Source organism: Furipterus horrens, unplaced genomic scaffold (assembly GCF_987537825.1).
Source record: "Furipterus horrens unplaced genomic scaffold, mFurHor1.1.pri manual_scaffold_9, whole genome shotgun sequence".
Taxonomy (NCBI): Eukaryota; Metazoa; Chordata; class Mammalia; order Chiroptera; family Furipteridae; genus Furipterus; species Furipterus horrens.
Window position 1 is genome coordinate 86,102,857 of NW_028327179.1, and position 11,288 is coordinate 86,114,144.

Below are 11,288 nucleotides of genomic sequence, written 5' to 3' on the forward strand. Positions count from 1 at the left end.
GATGGCCTTCCCTGTCCTCCCTAACACTGGTGCCTTTGCCCCACCTCCATCAGTCTTTATCACAGAAGCCTGCTTGTACTTCCTGCAGAGCATGTCATAGCAGACGCTGTTGGCTGCCTCCCCAAAGGCCATTTCCCCTTCTGCCTTGCCGACAGAACTCTGATTTTGTTCGGGTAACCATCCACCCTCTCTCCAACTCAGGAATGAACCCTAATTAGTCTAAGCCAATGATGGGGTTCCCAGTCCCTTTGCCAGTACTTGCTTTGGGATTGGGCATGTGATGGCATTCTGGCCAATGAAATGTGAGGGGACTCTGTTGGGGATGCTGCTTGGAAAAGGCTTTGTTTTTCTGAAAAGGAGACACATGGCATGAAACAGTCCCTCTTTTCTTCCAAGGAATGTTGTCCTGTCTGAGTGTGATGCCTGGGACTTTAAGAGCCAACTTACAACCACGCTGTGAGCTGAGGATCAGGCAGAGGGCGGCACAGCAGGAGGTTGAAAGCCACTTGGGTCCTTGAGAAAGCATTGAGTCCCTGAGTTAATCAAGCTGTCTAAGCACAGGAGTTCTTTTTTTTTAAAAAAATTATATTTTATTTATTTATTTTTTAAATTCTCATTCAAGGACATGTTCATTGATTTTTTTTTTTTTTTTTTTTAGAAAGGGGGGATGAAGAGAGAGGGAGAGAGAGAGAGAGAAACATTGATGTGAGAAAGGAAAAGATCAGTCCATCTGAGGTCGGTGGTCTGAGCGAGCCCCGAACACTTGCCATGGAGGGGTCTAGTGAGGTGCTCCTGGATGCTAAGGCCACGGTGACCACCAGCTTGTAGATTGTCAGTGGAAACTGGGTATGGCTGTGAGCTCAGCCAGTTGCAAATCATTCAAGTATCCTTATGTGGCAGTGATGCTAAAAGTGGCAGATCATTTGGGCCAAGTAAAGGTCAAGTCTTTTGAAATGATAATTCTACAGTTTCAGAATTTCTATGGACAGTTCAAGGAAATTGCTACAACTATTGAAACTGTGAAAACTGATTACTTAGTTGATAAATTGCAGCCATCATTCTAAATCAGGGACTCCACTTTCTGCAATATAACTGCATGATATTCATTGAAAGATGATATTTATTGAAATAAAATTGCACTTTTGTTTTTCCCTTTTTTAAACAATAAAAAGTTAGACAAACAGGAATTAGATAAAAGGTGATGAGTGCAAAAAAAAAAAAAAGGAAAGAGAAAGATCAATCAGTTGCCTCCCCTGTGCGCCCCGACCGGGAATCCAACCAGCAACCTCTTGGTCTACAGGACAATGCTCCAGCTAACTGAGCCACACTGGCCAGGGTGCCACAGGGGTTCTTACAGGCTGGGGTAAATTAATCTGCTAGGGCTGCCATAACTAAGTCCCACAGACTGGGTGGCTACGTGACAGAAATTTATTTTCTCACAGTTCTGGACCCCAGAGGACTGAGATCAAGGTGTTGGCAGAGCTGGTTTCTTTAAGGCCTCTCCTTAGCTGATAGATGGGTCTCCTTCCTTTATCTTCACATTGTCTCCCCTCTGTACTTGTTTGTGTCCTCATTTCTTCTTCTAAGAACACCAGTCATAGGTCATATTGGATCAGGGCCCACCCACCTTAATGACCTTATTTTAACTTAATCACCCCTTTAAAGGCCTGGTCTCCAAATATAGTCACATTTTGAGGTACTGGGTGCTAGGACTTCAATATGAATTGGGGGTGGGGGAGGCAACTCAGTATTTAGTCCATAACAGTGGGGTTAAAAAACACGTTATCTTTTAAACTAGTTCAATTGGGATCTTCTGTTACTTGTGTGTGAGAACACCCTGATTCAATTACTGTCTGAAATGACTTTATTTACTTATTTGCTCACTTATTAACTGTCTCTCTGACTAGAATGCCAGTTTCAGGAGGGTTGGGACCCACTCTGGCCTGTTCAGTGCTGTATCCCTAGTGCCTAGAATCCTGCCTGTCTCCGACTAGCTGCTCAAGAAATACTTCTTGCCTAAGTGGACTATACAAGGCCCCCTCTCCTGACCCTGTTGCTCTTGCTCATAATCCTCCCATTTTCTATTTAAAAAGCAGAGTCTGCCAGGCAAAAAATGCCAATCCCAGGCAAATAGGAAGTTCTTTATTCTGGAGAGCTGGTGTCTGCATAACTGCAACAGACAGGTCACTTTTCCGAGAGGCGGAAATTACGTCTGGCATCCCTCGGAGCCCCAGGGGCTTCCGTTTTGATCGATGGAACAAGGAGGTGAAGATCAAAGAGAACCTGAGGCCCACGCCATCAACTCCGAGTTTGGTGTGAGTCAGAATCACCTGGACTCTTGTTGACATAATCCAGATGCTGGAAGCCACCACATCGACTCTGATTTAATGGGTTTAAAGTGGGGCCCAGGCAGCTGTATTTTTAATAAGCCATCAGGTGATTTTAACAAGCCACCTGTGTCTGGAGACCTGAATGAGGAGAGCCCCCTGGAAGAGGGAGCTGGACTGAGGAAGGCTGGGGAAAGGGAGGGTACAACTGCTGTCAGTGCCTCCAGGGCTATGTGAGGCCTTGAACCAGGCCCAGGAAGGGCAGAAGACTTGAAGCCTCAGCATCTCTGTGTTTAGGTTCATTTGAGCCTGGAACTGTTTCGACCAGATCAAGCATGAGAAGCGGGCAGCGACCTCAGGCCCAGATCTGCCCCCTCAAAGAGGCAGCTAGATATTTGACCTTTCACCCTTCACTGTGCTCTGTTTGTTTTCTGCTTTCTGGTCAGCTCTGGGGAGGAGACTGACATGGCCTGAGTTGCTGAAAATACTGCTGGTGGCTTGGGAGGATATTCAGGACTGAAGATAATCCAACCTACCACAGGTGTCTAAAAATAAAACCAAGCCAGCAAGAAGCCAGCTGGTTGGGGAACCGGGGGCCCTCCCTGGTGATAGGGAGGCCTCCCAGGTGTTGCAACCCTCTGGAACCCCAGCCTTCCTTTCAGCAGTGCCCTTGGCAGCTCCCACTGAGTCAGGTAACTACCACTTGACCCCAAAACAAAGCCAATCTTCTCCAGAACAGCCAGCCAGGCCGGCAGGGTGCGGAGTTCAGCCTCACTCCCACTTTGGGTCAGTGGGGCCTCATCAGGCCTTGTTAGCCTGCTCTGGCCCCCAGGAGGCTCTGTGTTAAATCATGATAGGATGGTCCCCATGGAATGCTTGAGGCAAGTGCTTGCAAAAGAGGGTCCTCTGTTTCCTGCTCCCACCCCACTCCCGATGCACCCGGCTTCCCAGACCCTACTGCCGTCCACCAACCAAAGGTCAGAGAACCATACGTCTGAGTCTGCCGACCACTGGGAACCATGGCAGATGGGCAGACGTTATTACAGTGAACATATCCAAGAGGAAGGGAGTGGGCAAGGGGCTGCTGTCTGTTTAAGTGGATGTGTATGTCAGGACACAGAACTCTTGGTGTGGGGAGTGTGTGTGCTTTACTCTGGAATAAGTTTTTACTGAGCGTGGACCATGGGGTTAGCTCCATGCTAGGAACCACGAGAAACAAAAGAACGTGCCTGGTCCCAATGTCACTGGAAATTACTCACTGACTTACCAAGCCTGACTGCATGCCAGGCACTGTTTTCAAAGCTTTTCAATGCCCTAATTCATTTAATTTTCACAACTACCTGATGCAGTGGTTACAAGGTATTAATAATAATAAGAATTATTATTATTGTTATTTATATTATTCTAAAGATGAAGACACAGAGGCAGAGAGGCTAAACGATTTGCCCTAGGTCACAGCTAGCGAGGGACAGAGCTGAGCGAATCCAGGTGCCAGCACCTGAGGCTCGGCTGCCACCTTGGCACTAAACCCTCCTCAGTGTGGTTGGCCACAGACGGGGTGCTGGGAAGATGCTGCCTCACGCCCCTTTCTTCTCCTGAGAGTTCAGAATTATGAAGTAATGAGATTGTTTTTTACACAAAAATTGAACCATAGGTTCTTAAGTTCGAAAGGAACTCAAAGGTTGTGCTGTGTAACAGCCCAGCCATTCTCTGAAACTTCACATCCAAGTGAGTGCTGCCCTTGGCACCCTGGGAAGGCTGAACAGTGACACTGTTGTGACTCCAAACATTCTTGGCTATCCAGTTTTGAAGTCGCTTCCAGAGGGAGTTTTTGAGATCAACAAGAACCAGTCTCCAGAGAGTCCCATTTGTTGCTTTTCTCCCCACAATGTTATTGCCTAGCTTTATCACACTAATTGTTTGCCAGCCTTAACTCTGAATGCCTTTTAACTATTTCTATAAGTCAGATCTGCTACAAACTACTCACAGCTTTGCCACCACTGAGCTATTCATAAGAATACACCAGAGGCTCTTAAAAGCTATTTCATGATTAAAGCTAAAAGACAAAACAGATCAAAACAAAACAAAAACATACAAAACCTACTGAGCAGTGGCAGCTTTTGGAGTGGTGGCACCAGAGGGGATCATCTCCTGTTGTGACTTTCGGAGGGGAAGTCTCATTTACTTGGGTGTCTTAATTCTGCATGTTTGTTAGAAAACTGATGCCACTGCCTTATGGTCATCTTTGATCCATGAGGTTGTATACTCTGGAGGGCAGATGTCCATTTGCCCACCATTGTATTCCCAGCACCTAGTATAATGCCTGACTCACATAGTAGGTGCTCAATAAATGCTTGTTGAATGAATGAATGAAATAATACACCAAGTAATAATAGAAGCTATAAACCGTAAAGGAAGACTGTAGGTGGGCCCTGACCGGTATGGCTCAGTTGGTTGGACGTCGTCTTGCAAAATGAAAGGTTGCCAATTCAATGGTTCGATTCCAATTCGATGTTCGACTCCCGGTCAGGGCACATACCTGGGTTGTGGGTTCAGTCCCCAGTCTCTCTCTTTCACAGTGTTTCTCTCCCTCCCTTCCCTTTCCTCCAAAAATAAATAAAATTATTAAAAAAAAAAAGATTTAAGTGGTATATGACCATGAGGTATCCTCAGAACTTAGAGATGTTACCTACCCTGAGAAATAAAAATGAACAATTCAGCCAAATGCAAGGATTTGTAAATGTGCTGCTGCTGAAAACTTGAGGACACCCTCAAGACCATTCAAAGATGGGTAGTCAGATCCAGAACTAAAAGGGCTTCTAAGTGAATTAATGGTTTTGCAATTTTTCCAAAGACAGACTGTCCTATCAGGGTGTGGGTGTGGGGAAATCAGCCTGCAATTTGAAAAAAAAAAAAAAAGTTGAGGAGAAAAACTAGTTGGTGTGATCTCCAGTGGGAGATCCCAAGGAGAAGTGTCCTGAGTAGGATACCAGCCAGCAAAAGCCATCCCTGCGAAGGGTGACAGATCCATAAGGGACCAGTCCCCAGTGCCACCAGTAGTTAAAATTCTTGAATCCCTGGCCTATGATTCCACAGCTTAAGGGACCTTTAGGCAATAGTTGTTTTTTTTTTGTTTTTTTTTTAAGTTCTCTAAGAATGTGCATTTGGAGAGCTGTTTGGTCAGTTTCCAGGGGAATTAACTTATCCTAGCCTATTCTCCTGAGCCTGGTCAACTCCAGATGCACTGACATCATACTTCTGGATCTGTGTGGTCCACCCTTGGACCATGGTGATCCCAAACCACTGCCACCTCTCCCTTTGACATCCATTAAGCTTTAATAAAGACAGGAATATGAGAGACGATAGTAATAGCTAATACAGAGTACTTACTATACGCCATGTTGTTCTAAGCTTTTGGGGTGGAGTAGGAAAAGCACTTAAATTGTGGTCAAATATATATAACATAAAATTTACCATTTTAACCATTTAAAGTTTTTTTATAAGAGTTTATTTGAGACAAACTGACAAAATGCTGGGAAGCAAGGTCTCAAATGTTCCCCAAACCATTTTTAAATGTACATTTACAATGTTGTAGGACCATCACCACCACTCTTCATTTCCAGACGTTTATCATCATCCCAAATAGAAACTTTGTACAGTATCCATTAATGAGTAACTCCTTTCTTCTTCTCCCATAGAGACTTTCTGTCTCTATGAATTTGCCTATTCTAGGCACCTCCTACAAGAGAAATCATACAGTATTCGTCCTTTTATGTCTGGCTTATTTCATACACATTAGAGCATGTTATAGGATATGTGTTCATACATCAGAATTTCATTCCTTTTTTTAAGGCTGAGCAGTATTCTATTGTAAGGATAATACCCCAATAGGCTCTTGGTTTTCATTATAAGAAGATTTCTTTCACTTTTCCCCCCTAGCCTGGATGTTTTGCCCAGCTCTTTGCCTACTGGGTGTTTCCATTATTTAAAAAAAGATTTAATGTATTTATTTTTAGAGATAGGGGAAGGGAGGGAGAAAGAGAGGGAGAGAAACATTAATGTGTGTTTACCTCTCATGTGCCCCCAACTGGGGACCTAGCTCACAACCCAGGCATGTGCCCTGACTGGGAATGGAACTGGTGACCCTTTGGTTCACAGGCCAGAGCTCAATCCACTGAGCCACACCAGCCAAGGCACGGGTGTTTCCATTTGAATGTCCTGTTGTCCTCTCAATTCAGTATGACCAGAAGTCATTTTTTTTGTCATCCATTAGTGTTGTCACAGCTATACCGGTCACTCAGGCTGGGAACCTCAGTCATCTTTAATGTTTGATGCCTCCTTCTCTCTTGCCACCATTAGTCGGTCTTCGTACCTTGTTGCCTCTTCCCTCCTGCACCTCTCGCAGCCTTGTCCATTTCCTTCCCTGCTTGTACTGCCCTCCCCTGGCCCAGACCCTCTTGGCATTTTGTTTGCATTGCTGTGCCAGGCACTGTGGCAACTGCTGGGAAAGACCCATGAGGCAGAGTGTGGATGGAGCAGTTGAGAAGTTCTGAGTGTTCACAGCTATTTGACACATGACTTCCCATATTCCAGTGCTCAGCTGCACACTTCCTCTTAGTTATCCCCCGTGCCTGTGTGAGCGTGCCCTGATGACACTCAGTCCTGAGATTTTCAGAATCCAAGGTAACCATCAAAACCAGCTTCTCCTTGGAAAGCTCATCCTACCTAAAGCTTCAGTATAGCTGAGAGCTCCCACTTCCTTTGTTTCAGGAGAAAGCACTGAACTTGAATTTGTGGATATGGAAATGTAAAGGAACAGCTTCTGAGATGGAGATGTTGGATACCTCTTGGCTCCAAGAAGCTACAATGGCCTTGGGGTGCCAAAGGAAAGGGGCAGAGGGAGAATCTCAGTGGAGAGGAGGGCTGACCAAAAGGTGTCCTCTCTGTCAGCTCCTTGGTCTAGGTTCAGACCCCCATGCTTTGAGGGTGAGGGTCAGAAGCTAACCAAATCGTTCACAAATGACTTTGGGAGACTTGGACCATGCACTTCAACTTTGGAATGCACTAACAATGTTTAGCACTAAATTGGGGAGGTGGTTATCATCCCCACATAGACAGCTTATCAGGGTACCCCAAAAAATGGCAGCCTTGTCTCCCTGAAGTGGCTTAGGGATTGTGTGAGGTTGGCCAGTGGGAGAGCTGAAGCCAGAAACAGAGAGCCTGATGCAAGATGCCCCGTGACAGCTCTGGGTGGGTGGCTCAATTGGTTGGGGCGTCGTCCTGTACATCAAAATGTTGCAGGTTCGATCCCCAGTCAGGGCACATACTTAGGTTTGATTCCCCAGTGGGGGTGCATATAGAAGGCAATTGAGCAATATTTCTCCCCACCCCCCACTTCCTCTCTCTCTAAAATCAATAAGCATAACCTCAGGTGAGGATTTAAAAAAATCCCTGTGACAGACTGGCTTGTGAATTCCCTGAAAGATCTAGGAACCCTGGACAACACTTCCCTCTTGGGGAGTCGAAGGGGCAAAAATCAGAATTCTCTAAGCCTTGTTTTCCTTGCCTTGAATGGGCCGATCACCTCAAGGTGGTGACCTGTCCACAATTAGTGGCAGTCTTGGCATCAGGACAGTCTGTAGGTTTCTGCTGCTTGTTTCTGTCTCAGCCGGCAGCAGCTCAGAGACAGGACACAGCCCCAGAGCCCAAACATCCTGTTTCTCAATTGGCAGGCTCCGTACTCCCAGAAGGGGAAATAGCCACCAAGAGAAAAAGTGTCCTTTGTCCTCTGCCTGGGGCGCCACCTCCTTCCCCTCTCTCTTCCAAACCACAGCCCTAGGGCATCTCCACCCGATTTCTCAGGATTTTCCCCTTGACTTTCCACCACCATTTCTCACTTCTTTTCTTTTCCTATTCTTGACTCAGATACCACTGTCTCCCCCACCCCCACCCCAGGGCAACACCTCTGATCCCTAAATCAAGTTTTTATGTAACTTGTCACTCCTCATGGAGTGTGTGTGTGTGTGTGTGTGATGACAGACTTTCAAACGTTTTCCAGAGGCTCCCTGGCTTCATCAGTAAGTTGAGAGGCATCACTACTCCGGCTGGACAGATACAGAATGAAACCGAAACGGACTTGCCCAAGGTCAGCAGGGTGACAGCCAGGGCTGGGGCCCGTGGGACAGCCAGGCTCGCTATCCCAGCTCAGGCGCCCCAATGCCTCCTGAGTGCCGAGCGCTGGGCACAGGGAGGTTGTGTGTCTCCATCTTCCTGTCACCATCCCGTTTTTAAATGGTCATGTCATTTCCATGGACTCAGTCCTACTTGTTAGACCACATGTCCCAATTTTTCCCTCGCAATATGTGGTGATATGGAAGAGTCTTCTGGAGTCACAGGGCCCAGGGCCTGTGCAGGGAGCCCAAGCCACAAGGCCTTGTTTAGTGGCTGAAGAAGAGCGCGGGGACCACCCCTGGCTGACCTTGGCTGCCCCTCCCCCACCGGGACCCACAATATGCTTCATAGGCTGTCATAAAGGTCAGGCTGGGAGTCACCTCAGGTTGGCAGTAAACCAGAAAGCCAGTCATCACGACACTGAGGTCATCTTCTTGTCATCAAGGCCAGAACTAGGTCTTCTCCACCCTCCTGCCCCTCCCTTCCCTCAGGGGGCAGGCTGTTGTGAGCCTCACTTCCTGCCAAACTAGAAAGCCAGAGAGGTGATGAGCGGCTGCAGGAATGCCCAGGCTTTCATGGGGTGCAGATTGCATGGCAGGGGGCGTCACCCCCAAGCCTCCAATTACCTGGGGAGCTGCAGGGGCAGAGGGAAGCAAGCAGCTGTCACAGGTGTGGGGAGGCAGGGCCTGACACTGTCCCTCTCAGGTCCTCCAGACCCCAGGAAGTGCCTCTTGGCCAGGAATCTGTTTTATGGAGGCTCTTCAGTGCTTTCTTGAAGGAGGAGACAGCCACATTCCTAAATTTACTGGATTATGGCCTTCAAGCCCTGCTTCCTGTGTCTCCTGTCCCACCCACAGGTGTCCCTATGTGGCCTTCACAGGTTCCCCTTTGCCAGTCATGCCAGGCATGAGCCTCCTGTGGAAATTACCTCCACATTGTCAACTTTGTTTCCTGGGTCCTCAGCGGGGGTCACATCCCTTCTCCTCTGCCACATCCTTCTTCCCCTCACGCAGTGAGTCAGAGAGGGAGTAGGGGACTTTCTCATTTTTTATACCTTTCAAAAAAATATTTCCTAATTCTATTATAATTTTTAAAGTCTTTTTAATAAAAAATACAGCATCAACTTTCTTCCTCATTTGACTTGGGAAAAAGCCCGGGTTAGGCTAGTGGGAGCAGACCCAGAATTATTGGTGACCTGCAAGGCGGGTTGGGGGAGCGCTCTGAGCTGAGAGGGGCCCAGGGAGCCGCTTAGTGGTGTGTTGGTGACATGAAGGCAGGGATGAAGCTGCGGTCCTGTCGCTTCTCGACCTCTTGGTTTCATCTCTGGTTCGTGGAAGTGATTTTCCAAAGGCCCAGAGGCCTCAGCTCTGGTCTGCTCACCCAGAAAGGGCCCAGAAGCTCCAGCCTGTTGCCACGCCCCAGCCAGGCTGCACTCAGTTGGAGCTTTGCCTCTGGAACCAAGCTGCCTCGACTTGCCTTCCGAGAGGAGGACAAGCCGGAGGTGCTGGCACTCAGCAGGCTCAGCGTGCAGAAGGTGTTCCTGACTCCCGGCAGCCTGCTGGTCCAACTCCAGGCCCAGGGGGCTGCGGGCTATGGGATGGATGACTCAGGTAAGCTGTGCTGGACAAACAAGCCTGTGTTCTCATCGCAGCGGGGTGACGACTGTAATTAGCCCTCCTGTCATCATGGTACCATCACCTTCTGAGGGTGGGCTTGCCAGGCCCAGGGCCAGGGCCTGAGGAGACTGGCAGGAATGCGGTTATATTGGCCTGTGTCTTCTTGCCCAAGATGCTTCTACAGCTGGGCTTGGACCTGAGCTTGTGGCAACTGCCTTGTCTGATTATGTCATGGAGGCTCTTGGGCTGAAAGAGCCTGGCTCAGAGGAAGGACAATGTGCTAAGGAAACTCTGGTGTGTCTCTCCTGAGGCCACACCTCATGTTTCAGTTTGCCTCAGGAGACCCAAAAGACCAGGCAAACCGGAGAGACTTGGCCAGAGAGACGACTTGGGTGAAGCCAATAGGGCAGCTGAGTGGCCAGTGTGCAGTTAAGGATCGTCATACCTGCCTTGTTTAAATAATACTAAAAAAAAAAAAAAAGCTGCTATTTACTGTGCACTTACTATGTGCCAGACACTGTTCTAAGCACCTCACATGTCTCAGTTACGTCTTCAAACCTCCCTGTTACATAGCTCCTAGCGCAACCCTCACTTCACAGATGGAGAAACCGTGGCATGGAAGCGCTGGCCCAGAAGCTCACAGCTGGTAACTGGTGAATCCAGGGTCTGAACCCTGACTACCCAAACTCTCTCAGTGATAAGGCCTCTCTTCTGTTGTCATTAAGGCTGTAGCACAGGAAGACTGAGTACTGACGGAACCTCAGGGTTCTCCGTCTGGCCCGGCCACAATGCCACCTGTGTGATCCTGGCTGTCACTCCTGACTCTGGCCTTCAGTAGGAGTGGGAAGGGGGCAGGGTTGTTATGCCAAGTAGTTTTGGCAACTGGGAGTTCCTAGCTCAGTGTCTCTGCCCAGCATGCAAACAGCTCTGAAGAAAGATCCCTCTCTCCTCCTCCTCCTCTGGGCAGCCCTGTTGGAAGTGTTTACTTCTGAGTTTCAAGGGCAGCTTCACGGGCACCTGAGCAGGACAATGAGAAGTCATGGCCTCGTGCCACTGACTAATAGAGCAAAGCTGCTTCCCCACTCCACGCCTCAGTTTCCCCACTTGATTCAGTGGAGACACGAACTTCTTTGTGCTCAGCGCTAATTAGTCAAGGTTAACTAGCATTAGTCAC

General features: G+C 48.1%; 1 pseudogene; it reads left to right on the forward strand.

The window, feature by feature from the left end:
* Positions 1-768: 768 nt before the first annotated feature.
* LOC150002120 (COMM domain-containing protein 6 pseudogene) lies at positions 769-1,064 on the forward strand (annotated as a pseudogene).
* Positions 1,065-11,288: the final 10,224 nt, after the last annotated feature.